Source organism: Lactuca serriola, chromosome 6 (assembly GCF_051521515.1).
Source record: "Lactuca serriola cultivar US96UC23 chromosome 6, Lser_US96UC23_V15, whole genome shotgun sequence".
Taxonomy (NCBI): Eukaryota; Viridiplantae; Streptophyta; class Magnoliopsida; order Asterales; family Asteraceae; genus Lactuca; species Lactuca serriola.
In genome coordinates, this window is record NC_136413.1 from 47943260 (window position 1) to 47958853 (window position 15594).

Sequence of the window (15594 nt, forward strand, 5' to 3'; positions counted from 1 at the left end):
ATGTTTGTTGTGAGGTATTTCTTGTACCATGGAGTCATTAGTGCGGACTGAGATGGAAGAGAACCAAGAAGGTGCCTTTATGAGTGTGGCATGCTTTTAGCAACAGTTTCAGGTGGTTAAGAGGTGTATATCGGGGCAGTGGCCCTAGTTATTTATGTTGTGTATCGACTGTGAGAGTGAGGTCTCTTGATTTTATGATGATTCCCGTGTTGGGAGGCTGGTCGAGGAGTCAGAGACGAGGTGTGTGATAGTGCATTATTTCTGGAACGAGGGTCACGATTAATGTAACGACCCAATTTTCACGTCCAAAAATTTCGTTTTTAAAACATTACTTTAGAAAACATTAATAATTAAAAACATTGTTTGACCAAACCACAACACAACGTAACCCATGTCTAAAAGCCAAATCATACAAGCAATCGAAATATCAGAGTACAAATCCCAGAGAAATCTCGTAAATGCGGAAACCAGTGTGTGCATGATGTGCCGCTACCACGCCAGCTCCTTCCCCTTTGATGAAGAGGTACCTGAAACCAAACTGTAAACTATAAGCACAAAGCTTAGTGAGTTACCCCATCGTACCACATACCATACAAACACATAACACACATACGGCCAGGCTATTCTGGGGTGCCTGACTACATGGTACGGCCATTCTGGGGTGCCGACTACCCGTGTGGCCATTCTGGGGTGCCGTCCTACCCGTGTCAAGCCATTCTGGGGTGCTGACTACCCGTGTCAAGCTATTCTGGGGTGCTGACTACCCATCGGTCCTAACAACTGATCCTCGGGGACTATTTCACCCCATACTGCTACTTACACATATATCATACATAACATATTATCAGACATATCTGGGGTGTCTGGGCTACCCTTCGGTCCTAAGAACCGAACTCAGGGACTGGTCCCCTCTTACTACCTCTATCGCATATAACATAACAAGCCAACATGCAAACATATCATCACGTACTGTCAGACATTTCTGGGGTGTCTGAACTACCCTTCGGTCCTAACAACCGCTCTCTACTTCTATCACATATACATATCATGCTAGCATATAACATATCAGGTAGTAGCAAACCTAGATGATATCACAAAGACAATCATCTAACATACGACTCCTACTGGTGGGCCGACATTGTGGCTGTAGACCCACCGCTACTGGAAGGTAACTCACCTCGAAGTAGTTGCTGATCTGATCGGGAACTGACGGTCTACTGCTGCTTCGGAAATCCTCCGGCTGTAATTCCCACAACATACTCAATCAAACACTGCTAACTGTCCTTTGGGTAAAATGACCATTTTACCCCTGATCATGCCCTAAGTCAAAGTCAGACTCAACTTTCAGTTGACCCGACTCGCCGAGTTGGCTCGCCAACTCGCCAAGTTCCCTGTCCAATCGACTGACCTAGATCCCGTCTCTACTCGTCGAGTTAGGCGTTGACTCGACGAGTTCTCCTTCCAAACTGATGTTCAAGTCCTTCATCCTACTCGCCGAGTTGTATGAACAACTCGTCGAGTTCATCTTCATCCGATGAACACTTATGCTGCGACTCGCCGAGTTGTATGAACAACTCGCCGAGTCTGATCTTGATCTAAGGAGATTGCCTTGAACTCGCCGAGTCAGGGCAATGACTCGCCAAGGTCCTTCATGGACGAGTCCGACTTCCAACTCACTGAGTCACACCCCGTGACTCACTACTTTACTCGACACAACGAAAAGGGGACAAAATCGGAGACTCGCGAGCAGACTCGCCGAGTCAGATGAACGACTCGCCGAGTCGTTACCATGCAGTCTCTAAATGGCCGATTTTGCTTGAATCCAGCTTATGCTATCCACAGATCTGGGTTCCTAGAGCATGAATAACACGTAAAGTTTCCAACTTTACGTGTAGATACTCACTAATGAGGGTTTTATGGCTCAAAATGCACCAAAAAGGGTAGATCTAGGGTGTACATGCAACATAGGTCCATAAAGGCAGGAGATCCAAGCTCCTGGAGCTCGATCTCACCTAGATCTAGGAGTTACCCAGCTTATTACGAGTCCACAATCATACACAAGCTTAGAAATGGATCAAAAGGGCTCTAATGGAGTTATAAGGAACAATAAGCATGAAAACAGAGGGGGAAATCGAGTTTTACCTCAAGGGAAACTCTGAGATTGCTCAAAGATGGCTGACCTCCTCTTCTTCTTCTTGATCCACTCTTCTCCCTTCTCCAAAACTTCAAAACACACTAGGAATGCTTCAACTCTCAAGGAATAAATCTTTGAACGAGGGGGGGGGGGGGGGCTCTGAGGGTGAATGGGGCGGAGTTGGGGCGCAAATGGTTGTTTAAATAAGGTGCAAACCCTTGGAAATTAGGGTTTCATCAGACAGCGCGGACTCGCCGAGTCCATAATATGGACTCGCCGAGTCGCCAACTTAACCGCGTCCCAAGTCTCGTCTCTACTCGGCGAGTCGGGCCTCCAACTCGCCGAGTCCAAGGCCAAAATACAAAATACTCAAATATATCTTACATACCAGGAACCAGGTGCTACAATTAATTTGGAACAGTTGAGGTGTCCAGCGGTATATCGATATGAGGTTTTCGAGATGACTAGAGGCAGTCATGTTGGGAGGATTATGAGATTTTTGTCTGAGTTATGGGATGTTTGGAGTCGCTTGGTTTTCATCGGGAAGATCATTAAGTGATTTTGTGGTACGTTCCAAGAGTCAAGTGTGATGTACCTGGTGTAACAGTCTATGGAGTAGATCGTTGGTATGTCGATTGCTGATGGTTTGAACCCTGAGTGGGGGAGAACTGAGTATCCTATTAAGAGGTTCAGCGATCCATTCAAGTGCGGTTAGAGAAATGGTTATAGAGATCCGCGGTGCGGACACATGAGACATGGGTTATTGGGGGAGGAGGCGAGGTGCAAGTCGGGATGATGTATGAGCATGTGTATAAGGAAGGATGAATGAATTCATGGTAGGTGGCCGTTGGTCAGAGAATTTATTGTGGCTAGGGATTTTTTTAGGTTTGCAAAAGTTAAGTTCGAGACAGTTGGGCCGCTGAGTTCAGGGTCTAATAGCTGAGATTGGCGGGTATAGGTATATATTGTGATCTATACTCCAGGAGGGCCAACAATTGAGTTGTCAACCAATTTCAGAGTCGGTATGAGTAGTTTCCTATGGGTGGTGATCAATAGAGGATGGAGCTTCAGATTTTTGCCAACGTGTATCCAGTCATTGACAATTCCTTCGTGTTTCAATCTGGGAGATGGGGGTATTTCTAGGTTTCGAGTTGCGTAAGTGGAAGATCGGTGGTTAAGGCAAGACAGCGTGAGATGCTGTGATGGTGTACCGAGGTACCCGAACGTGCTGTCCTAATTTTTTGGTCATGATAAGACTCGAGTTGTGAGATAATGAGTGGAATACCGAGTGATTTTGTTCCAGTGGGAACCCATTAGATAATTTTCGCTGGAGTGGGACTGTCCAAGGGTGTATCTATGCTGAGAAAAGTGCCTTGCCTACGAGAACTTGCATCAGGAGTGGAGGTGCATAAGCTGAGTGGGTGTAAGCACATATCTATGTGGAACTGCGGAGCATGAGTTGGTGAACTCAATGTAGTGATGACTTAATGATGACATTATGGGGTAATAAGAGAGCAAGTGGATCCGAGAGGGAGTAATCGCTTGGGATTATCAGTAAAACCATGGAGTGGGCACGTGATGAGTCAGTGAGCGAGAGAGTGTTGTAAGACTAAGGGGAGCCGTAGTATTCATGAGTCAGCAAGAGAGTGTCGTGATACTGCGGGGAGCCGTAGTATTCACTGGTTAGTAAGAGAGTGTTGTCATACTGCAGGGAGCTATAGTACTCACTAGTCAGCGAGAGAGTGTCGTGATACTGCGGGGCGCCGTAGTATTCACTGGTTAGCAAGGGAGTGTTGTGATACTGTGGGGAGCAGTAGCATTCGAGTCAGTAAGGGGGTGTCGTAGGCTACGAGGGGGGGGGGCAGTAGCACTCAATAGTCGATGAGAGAGAATATTGTTCAACAGAGAGTTGTAGTACTCACTAGTCAGAGTATGACGTAGAGGAGTTCTTAGGCTTGGGTAGCCTTACCACTTGAGTCTTCAAGAGCCTGGTTGCCGAACCAGGGGCGAGACGGGGGTCTCCATGTCGGTCGGGAATCGTATTATATCCCTAGGATGAGGATGGATTACCGTAATCGGAAGGAATTTGAGAGTTGGTGTGTGCATAAATTTGCAAATCTTGGGTCATGATTTGAATACCAGATTGGAAATGAGTGGTTCCAATTCTGTTGTTGAATCAGACTCTCGAGCTCGAGTCTAGATCCATTCTTATATTGAGTAGGCAAGATGAGGTTTCAGATTCGTGGATGGGTTTCATTTGAGGGGTATTAATCTCCATCTGATGTCTTAGACCGGAGTGGTTCAGTTTCGTTGGTATGGGAAGAACCGCGAGACACATGGAACCAGTAGGTGGTAGACGACAGAGGTCGGAGGTGAGACGACTTCAGAAGGGGTTGTAGTATTCGCTTGGGGGAAAAGCAAACTTCGTGACTTGTGAGTCACAATGAGCCGAGATAGTTATTGTGAGAAGGAAGTCGGTAAGTCGTTTTTCTGGGTGTGCAGTGGGTAACCTTTGGAGGTTCAACTTTTGGGTCGGAGTTGACCTGGTGCTCAGTGTTGGAAGGGACACTTGAGATAAACTAGCGCTTATTATTAAGGGCAATAGATTTTTAAGGATCATTTCCTTCAGAAGAGTTCTGATAGTTGTTCAGGCGGTGGGTCCTTAGTGGGTTATGACCTTTCCGTTCCTCCTGAGTTTGATCGGGACTGATTAGAGAATTAGAGTTGGTAGAGTGTTCTTAGAGTCTATTATTCGATGAGCGATTAACATGATGATATTTTGCGAGGGTGTTCTGGCAGGGAGACAGACCCCTAGAGCTTTCAAGTTTTGGAGAATTAGATCGAGTACCGCAGCGGCAGAAGTGTCTGTCCTTCTTCGGGGTCAGGAGTTCCTGTTGGGTTCAGGTGTCTTTGTAAGAGATTGTTGTATGATATGAGGTCCTTTCGGTAGTGCTTCTCGGGTTTTTAGGTTCTATCTATGTGTTGATAAGGAGCGATTTCGAGGGAGAAATCTAATTCAAGTGAGGGAGAATTGTAACATCCTGTTTCGGATCGTCTGTGGTTAGGGTTCATGGGCTGCAACCCGAGCATGAGGAAGTCTCGGGGTTGCGATGAGTTGCTAGAAGCGTAGGGCATCTCGTCACCTTTCTGTGGATGTGAGGTTCATTGGAATCAGAGTTATATCGAGGAAGCAATGGAAGTTTGAAGTGTTGGCAGGATAAGTCCCTTATTTGAGAAAGGTGACAGTTGAGTATGATGGGCGTACGTGTTTGTACGCTTAGCATACTCATGTGTGTGGTTTTTAAGCAGAGCCACCTAGTACGTTGGGCATACCCTGGGCGTACTAGGCACATAGTGAAAACCCTAATTGTGGGTGTGTCCCTATAAGGGCCTATATAAAGGATATTATGGCCTCATTCATGTCCATCATTCTTAGTTATCAAACCCTCTTAATTCCTAAACCTTCGTTCATAGAGCTGGTAAGTGAATTTGAGAGCCTTTGGGTGATTTTATATGTTCTTGGAGTGAAGAAGAAGCTTTGGAGAAGAAGGAGTGAGAGTCCAAGCCCTTGGATCTGAGCATATCTGTGTTGGGAGCTTCATATATAGGTATAAAGCTTCAAGCTTTCTCACTCTTTTGATTTGTGCATTATAGTGAAGTATTTTAGGGTTTTTGTCCCAAGATGGAGACTTTATGAGTTATTGAGATCCAAAGACTATGATCAACCCCCTTTGAGTGTATTTTGTGGTGTTGTGTCATAAAAATTAGGACTTGGACGTTGGGATCAAGCCATGCATTAGATATGAGCATTTTAAGCTAAGAGAGTGAGAGTTTTGTGTGTTTGTGACCTTATCAGCCATGCAAAGGCTTAAAGTCACTGACCTTATGGGGTAAAAGCTATTAGGGAGTCCATATATGTGATATGAGCCAAGGTCTTAACTGATTAAGACCAAATGAGTGGAATTAGTGAAGCTGGGTCGTACGCTAAGCGTAATCCCAGTACACCCCGCGTACTGACCAAGTCTCCCCGATGGCAAACCTAGACTCGTGAGTACGTTAAGCGTACCAAGACCAACCTGGACTCGTGAGTACGCTGAGCGTACCAAGGGAGGTACGCCCCGCGTAACCTTACTGTGGACTTTTGGGCTAAGTCTCATTTTGGGCCTTGAGTGTTGGGCTGGTTGCAATAGAGTTTTGGACCAGAGGAATATATATATATATATATATATATATATATATATATATATATATATATATATATATATATATATATATATATACTAGATGTGCACCCGCACAAAGCGGCGGAAAATAAATTTCAGGGAGCAGATCTTGAAAGGCGAGATGCATTCGTAAAGACGTATGATAAGCACAATGTTTCGTTTGGTTTATGCATAGAACCAAAAAACTTATTTCTATGTCTAAAAATCGGTTTTCTGGTAGCTTAATCATATTGGTTTTTAGGTTAATTGGGGTTTACTAAAAATGATCATTTTAGAAAAATAAATAAAAAAGTTTCATACTTTCTTAAAGAAATCACTTTATATAATGGTCCACAAGTGACTTTGAAGGTATATTTCCATCGTATAGATGAGGATTTCATAGGTTATTGTAAATTAGATGAAGATAGAATGGTTGGGCCAATATATACATATCTAGTGAAAAAATATCCAAACAACACATGCACTATATCTAATTTTAGTGAATATAAAAAAACAAACAAAGATACTTAAGTCGTTCACTATCTAACAATCAGAATATTTAGGATTGCATTCAATTTTTACACAATAGAACTAATGTCTTACTATCTTATGTCTTACACATCCACTTTCTTCATACGTTGCTTCAATGCACACCAAATAATAAGGCTCTTTTAGTCTCGCACCCGCCAAAAATTTGTTACTTGAAGCCATGTTCTAAGACCACGATAAAAACAAGCTATGTTAGTTCCATGTTTGTGCTAGGAAAGACAAAATTATTATTATATGGCTAATTGAAATTAAGACTTCTTTCATAAATAATATCTTACAACAACAACAAAATACTCAACAAAATTAGTTTATTAAGTTCCAATAGCAATGCTATTCAGTGAACAATTATGATGCATGTGTCATATATACGTCCATGGTTAATTAAATTTGGTTGTTGGACAGTTATAAGAGCACAAAATATTTAATGCAGATAATCAAATGGGTTTGTATGTAAAAATAAATGGTGTTGATATCAATTTATTAAGACATAAAATTAGACAACGGATACAACCTCGTATATTTTATTTTATATTATAATCATGAATTGGATATGAATGTTTGCATACCTGCAACAACACACGAACACCATGCCTAATAATAATGTCTTCTATAGAAAAATGGCTCAAGAGCAAAAAAGCGATCGGTGCTCAACTTGAAATCCTGTTTTTCAACAAATAAAGGTCTTAGTAAGTGGTTTAATCAATCAATAAAGGACTAACCTTCGAAAAAAAACACAAAAGCGTTCATAAAGCAGAGTATTAAGTTGTTAATCATCCAAGAAAAAAACAAATTTTTTTAATGGAGCGTACCTCCTTCACACGCTTCCAAGTTCCAAAGCATGCCATTCTCCATTTGTTAGATATAAGCATCCAGAATTGTGAAAATGGGATATGTACGTACTTAAATGTTTATGGGGTTCTTTTGTTGATGAAGTGGGATACCTCTTCCTTCACATAAACTTCCTCTAACTATGAAACATCACATTAAATAACAAAATGGGTACGTGATATATTAACATTTTATTCAAAATCAATAACTGTACATAAAAAGTTAAAATCAAAATCAAGGGAGGTTGCATACCAAACAAAAACATAAATATAGACATTTAGGTTGGGATGAAGTAGAACGTCGTATAAAGTTTTGAGAATTACATGCAGATGAGTTCAAAGGGTCATGAATCATATTTATAAAGGAGACCAGAAGATATAGTCAATTTAATAAAATACCATAGTCAAATTTGGATACAGGAGGAAATCCTGATCAATATATGATAAGTTAGTAATTAACCATTAATGGAGTTCTTTTTACAAGGTTATTAATGAGTTCTTTAGCAAAAAGAATTGGTAAATTAAATTTCCCTTTATGTATCATTTAATAGTTGGCATTTTTTCTCAAAATTGGTAACCAGTCGCTAATTGACTTTATTTGATAAGGCTAACATCAATGAGTTGTATTTTCATTAGGAAGTTGTATATTAAGCATAAATAAATGTACCTCTTAAAATTCAAGAAATATTTAATATGCTTTATATAATAGTAAATATATATATATATATATATATATATATATATATATATGTGTGTGTGTGTGTGTGTGTGTGTGTGTATGTGTGTGTGTGCTTTGGGCCTTGAGTTGGGTTTGCCATTAAGATTTGAGAGTTGGGCCTCGGGAGAGCCCATTTATTATTGGGCCTTGGTGGGCCCAATGGGTTTTAGATTGTTGTTGGGTTGGATAGTGGTCTACCTTTAGACCTAATGAGTGAGAGTTTGGACTTAGTTCCTAATTGGATTAATTGTGGGTTTGGCTTAAAGATAGAGGTCGGTGCGTAGCAGCAGCATTTATAGAGGTTGTTCATCATTCGAGGTGAGTCTTCTCACTAAACTTACCATGAGTGGTACCTTTGTGTGACTGAGATGTCTTATGTGCTTATCTGTGTATTTTGATATTCTACATTATGTCTTTGTGATTTATGATGAATATTATTATTATGAGATTATTGAGTTAGGACCGGAGGGTCCACCCGAGTTGTGGGACCGGAGGGTCTCCACTAAGACACATTGACTGGAGGGTCGTATCAAGTGGTTAATGTGATGTGTGTGGTATTTTGGGGAACTCACTAAGCTTCGTGCTTACCGTGTTATGTGATATGTATTTCAGGTTTTCTCAGGATCGCGGGAAGGTGCCGACTTTATTGTACACACCAGTGAAAGAGTTATGTTTTGGGGATCCTGGATTATTATTCAAACCATTATGGAGTTGCGATTTGTAAATTAAATAAATGAGATTTTTTGTGAAATGTGTTATGAGAATGATGTGATTTTTAAATGAAAAAATTGCTTGAAATTTTATGGTGTTACATCTGGGCTTTGAAGCTCATGGGGTTGAAGAAAAAAACTTAATTCATTAAGTTGTTTGGAACCCAGTAACCACGACGTGGCATCAGGTTGCCACGCCGTAGCGACTTGGGTCAAATCGGTTGTTTTGTCATCTTGTGCCCATGGCATGGCCAAGGAAGGCCACGACATGGAGAACTGTGGTATGTTGACTTCTTTGACTTGGGTCTGAATCTGGTTTAGACCCATGGGTCACGATGTGGCAAGTCAACTTTGACTTTTGAACTGTGTTGACTTTGACTTTTGGTCAAATCCCTGGTCTTGGAAGAAAAGCTAAGAGTGTACTTTATATGATTGTATAGGTGGTTGATAATATATGTGTTTGCAACAGTAGTAGCAGTTGCAATTGATCATCGTTTGATAGATGAGTTCCTTCACTGTACTCGTGGGTCGAAGGCACCAATGCCGACCTGCTGGATTATGTTGTAGGATAATAGTTGTCTTTATGACACTTACTGTTATACTTGTATGTGCTTGTTATCTTTACGAATCCTGCTGATATAATTGTATGCTTAGTTGTAGGGGTGAACTAGACCCGGTACCGGTTGAAAGAGACCTAAAGGGGGTGAAATAGACCCAATATCAGTTGAAAGAGACCGAAAGGGGGTGAAATAGACCCACTACCAGTTGAAAGAGACCGAAAGGGGGTGAAATAGGCTTAGTATCGGTTGTAAGAGACCGAAGGGGGTGAAATAGACCCAGTTGCAGTTGAAAGAGACCAAAGATGGTGAAATAGACACAATTTTGTTTTGACTATTATGTATGTATGGTATGGGGCATTTTGGGGGGAAACTCACTAAACTTTGTGCATACAGTTTTATGTTTATGGTTTCAAGTACTTCCAGTTTGAAGGGAAGAGCTCGACATAATCGCACCGTATCCACCAGCATTCCATATTTTATGACATGATTTGTACTTCGATAACTATTTTATATACTATCATGTTTTGATGGGGTTTGAAATGAATGAATGAATGATGTTTCTACTAGCTTTTAAAATGAAATTTTTACTTTGAAACTTTTGGAACGTTAGACATTTATTATTGATATTTCTAAAACGAAACCAATTAAAAGTGATCAAGATATAATATTTAAAGCATTGAATACAAGACATATAAGAAGAGTATCTAAAAAATGAGTATCTGGATTATTTAGACTTTTTATCCTCATATAATTTTAATTTGACAGTTTTCAAAATTTATAATTTTAAAACTAAATTATTTGTATTTTATAAGTTATAATTTTGGTCCATTATTATACTTTAAATTATATTTTTGGTCTTTTACTAATTTGTTTTTACAATTTTTGTTTTTATTAATATTACTTTTTATTCTTATAATTTCTAATTAAATTGTCATATTTTTGCATGCGGCCTTCATATATAATTTTTTGGATTGAAACTTTATTTTATATTTTTATAGTCCATTTTGCAAAGAAAATTTTCACTAACAAAATACTAGTTAGGCATCTACTTATCTTGAATCGTATCATTATCTATATGTATAAGGTGATTTTAAATAAACCAGCTTAAACGTAACCACATAAACCATGTTCTGATTCTTTCACCATATTTATGATTGATTTATTCTTTTTAATATAATTATTGTTTTATACAATATGAATTTTATTTTTTTAAATAACTTAAATACGTTCAAATCGATTCCTTATACTTGTAATAATACCTTTTATTTATTAGGTTTTTAATATTAATATATATCATTGGGTGCGGGTAAGTGGCGTTACCACCGACATCGTGCCCTCCTACGAAGGTACCCTCGTACCACCAATTAAAGCAACATGCAGACTATCTAATGTTTGAAAAATTACTCTCTTTTATATCCTTTTTAGTTGTACACTTGTACTTCATACATAAAAACTTATACAAAATAGTTTTGCATGCTTTTAATTAGTCTATGAATAAAATTTGTATGTTTTTAATATTTTTTGAATTTGTTTTATATGATTTTAATTAGTTTTTATTTATTTAATCGAATATTATAGGTTAATGCTTATTTGGCATCTCCATCGACGTCTCCTTAACCTAGCACCTTTGTTTGTTTCCATTTCTAGATTTCTAATTCTAATGTGACCATCCAATAGCATTCGAAAATGATTCGATTTCGAGAACCATTTGCAAGATTAGGAGTCTTCAGAAGGACTCGTAACCATTTTGGTATCTTGATTTGTATTATATTTTGTTTTTATCATCGGTTTCACGAGTTGTAGGTTTCTTTCCCCTCGATTGAATACAAGTTGCATTAACATTTTTTTTGGGTTTTCCCTTCAAATACACACGAGATGCATGTTTTCCCCTTCAAATGATTTATGGAAAACAAATGTTCTTGATGCAAAACATGTGTTCGATTTTGTTTGGGTTCATTTTAGATCCGGTTTTCGAGAGTAAAAAACAGGGACAAAAGTTAGGCTTGCTGAAAATTCATGTTGACATGAGATAATGACCAGAATTGTCGCCGAAGATGCAACTCAAACCCACAAACTGGTTTAAAGGATAATAGTCTGTACTTCAAAAAAAAAAAAAGTTTAAAGGATAATAGTCCATGCAAAAAGTAAAATGACCAAATATGCACACATAAAATAGATTGTTACCCTATTAAGTCGTTAACCCTCTATGTATTCGTTTGTTTAGGACTTAATGATTAAGCCAAAGCCATTGCAAACAATAAACCATCATCAAGCTCAAAAATAGAACAAAAAAAATCGAGATACCTTCTTTCTTATTTAATATTTACTCAAGTTGAGTATTATTATATTCGATCTTTTTACTTTTCCCATGTTTCTAAGATTTTGTTATATTTTGTTGGCACAATCGTATCATGTTTTCCTTTGTGAGTGACATGATCATGCCATCTATGATCTATTCGGTTTGTCACCATATAAGTGATACAGCTATATCATTCATAAAGATGAAGGGACATGGCCTTGTGGGTCATTTTGTCCACATGGTTTAATAAAGTTGAACATTGAATTTAAGACATGATCCCCTTTACTACGAGCACTTTCTAGTGATTTCAAAAATCAACATAGCAATTGGAAAAGAGAAAAATAATAAACACCAAGACTTCCAATCCAAGGTTCGATATAAAAGTGCTAAATGGCCTCTGTAAGATAAAGAATCGATCGACATTTAATTTCGAATATTTACGGAATTACTGAATTCCCAAATAAATAAAAGAGAGTTTATTTGCCTTATAAACCAAAACATTAGCAATGCCATTAACCTCTTCGTTTGTAACATTAACTCCAATAAACAACTTTTTGAAAGGTTAATACCAAGACCTGAAACAAAGTATAAGAGGCCTAAAAACGAATAATGTTTCGAGCATTCTTGATTGACCAATCACTCTTAACCAAAGCATCATCTGCATAAAACGATGGGACAACTCTATCTCTTGCAAACCAACAACCCATTTGAACTTTTTTAAGACAAACCTATTTTATCGCTATGTGAAAACTTTTTATTACAACAAGAAATAAAAAAAGGAGAAAGAAAATCGCATTGTCTAAGGTCATGCTTGATAAAGAATTCTTTGTAGGAGAACCGTTGAACAAAATGGACACCATATATGATTTTGAATGAGCCTTGATCCAGCCTCTCTATCTTTCCCATAGCTTCCATGTTTTTTAACAAATCTTCCCAAGTTACCATATTGTAAGCTTTTTCAAAATCAACCGTGAAAAGCATAACACATTTTCTACTATTTTTCTCCCAATCAACAACCTCATTAACAACCAACATACCATCAAAAATTCGTTGCTTCTTAGAGCGTCCACAATGCATTAAACTTATTAGAGTTTAATGGATTGACATTTAACAAATCATCATTTTACTTACTACACAACTCTACATTAAATTGAACTCAATAGAGTTCAATGGAATATATATTTAATAGTTATAATGGTCATTAAAGTTCATATCCATTGAATGTCAATATATATATATATATATATATATATATATATATATATATATATATATATATATATATGATATAGATCCGGTAAGAAACTTTTTTTTGTAGGAAGATAAGAAGTTTCTTTTGTACATATCAACGAAAGAACCTCACTAAGTCTAATAGCAAGAATCTTTGGCACAATCTTGTATTGACAACCGATTAACCTTTTTTTAATGGCTTAAATTTATTCAAAAAACTAGTAATGAGCTAGAAGAAAAAGAACATTACAAAAGAAGTAAAGGGTTTTTACCCACCCGGTCCAAGACATACGTGATTTTCTATTTCTGTTACAAAACCACAAAACGAATAATCTAAAATCGAATCAATAATGAACTCCTTATGACATGAAGTATTTCCAGAAGCTAAATCATTCCAAAACTTCCAAAGAACCCACAATGTTGTCTGAATAACCACTTGAAGCAGGGCCATTCCAAACATATTTTGGGCCCAGGACGAGAGAAAAAAATGGGCCCCTAAAATACATAAATGTCATCAAGTTTTTTATAATAACTCAATAATTGAAAGAAAATTACTTGTGTTATCTTCTAAATATAACCATTTCCATAAAAAATTTGGGCCCTTTTGAAAGATGGGCCCTGGACGGTCGCCCCTATCGCCCACCCTCTGGGACGGGCCTGACTTGAAGTACAATTCTCTTCATTTTAGAAATTCCCATCCGATTAATACAAATGAACAAGCAAGCGCACATCCAACCACCGAGCCACAACATCCCAAGTACGTGCTGATATCTCACACTGCCCGAACAAATGTTGAATATTTTTCGTCTGAAGATGACAAGACGAACAAAGAACCAACTGAACATCCACTCCGCGATTAACAAGATTCATCCTAAGAGGAAGTCGATCTATGAGAAGACGCCAAGTAAAAATATTTACCTTCCTAGCCTAGGAAGGTAAACATTCCAAATCATATCACTCTCTACGTCCGGTAGCATTAATAGCTCAACATACCATCTAGTGCTCTTGACAATAAAGTTGTCATCATCTTCCAAATCCCACCACCACCTATCTTGACTCGTTCCCAATTGGGTCCCTTCTACAAGAGACCGAAGCCCCAAAAATTGAGAGAAGTCTTAACACCTTGATTCAGCTCACAAGACCACCCCCAAACCCATTGACAATCCTAACAACGATCCTTAACAAAGCGATTTGGGTTTCTATCCACTTGAAAAAGCATTTGAAACCACAAGGCCGAAGGAACACCTCCATACCATATATCTCTCCAAAAGTAAGTAGTTGAACCATCTCCCACTTTATGAAAAGAATTGGAAAAAGGGATCACCCCTTTCTCATGCATAACACGACTTGAAAATACTGCTCCACACCCCACCCCCTCAGTTATGACAATCCAAATAATGAAAAGAGCAACTCCCGTATAACGCTTTAATAACTTTTACCCATAACGCATTTGGTTCTCTAAGGAATCACCATCTCCATTTTTGTAAAAGAGATTGAAACAATCTAAACTACCAATCCGTGGTCCTTTGGAGCAATGACTAAGTCCCATGCCACCCAATGTATTTTCCGAGCCCCGTTTTCCGTACCCCAAAAAATTGAGCTCTAAGAGATACAAACTCCTTTTTAACTTAAACTGACATCAAAAACAAAGATATGAAGTAAATACCCAACGAAACAATGACATATGACAAAAGCATAGCACGACCATCTATAGATACTAGTCTTACTTTCCAAGAAGAAAGTTCCTTTTTAAAACGATCTATAATGCCCTTCTAACTCTAAATAAGAGCCATATTCTTAGCCACAGAAAGACCCCAAGTATTTAAATGGAAGTTTTCCCGGAGCACAACCGACAACCCTCCCCATCCCTACCACTTGACCATACCGGACCCCCACACCATACAAAATTAGATTTGTGAAGATTCATCTTTAAACCCGACACAAGGTAAAAACAATTAAGTGTCATTACCATATATTCAATATTTATCGTAGACCATTCTCCAAAAAACAAAACATCATCTACATAAAAAAGATGTGACAAAAGAAGATTACTCGGGCCCACTGCGACTCCACTCAGAAGCCCCACAACTTTTGCATCTTCAAGTGCAACATGGAGCCCTTCCATTGCAATAATGAACAAGAAAAGAGAGAGTGGATCCCTATGCCTAAGACCACTCTTGATACGGAGTTCCAGAGTAGGACTCTCATTCATTAACACGGAAGCTTTTGCTGAGTTTAAAAAAGCTTGAATCCAACTCTGCAATCTTTCTCCAAAACCCATAAAATCCAAGCAACCAATTAAGCTAATGAGCCTATAATCATCGACAAAAAAAAGAACTTGAAACATCATAATCTAAACAACAAA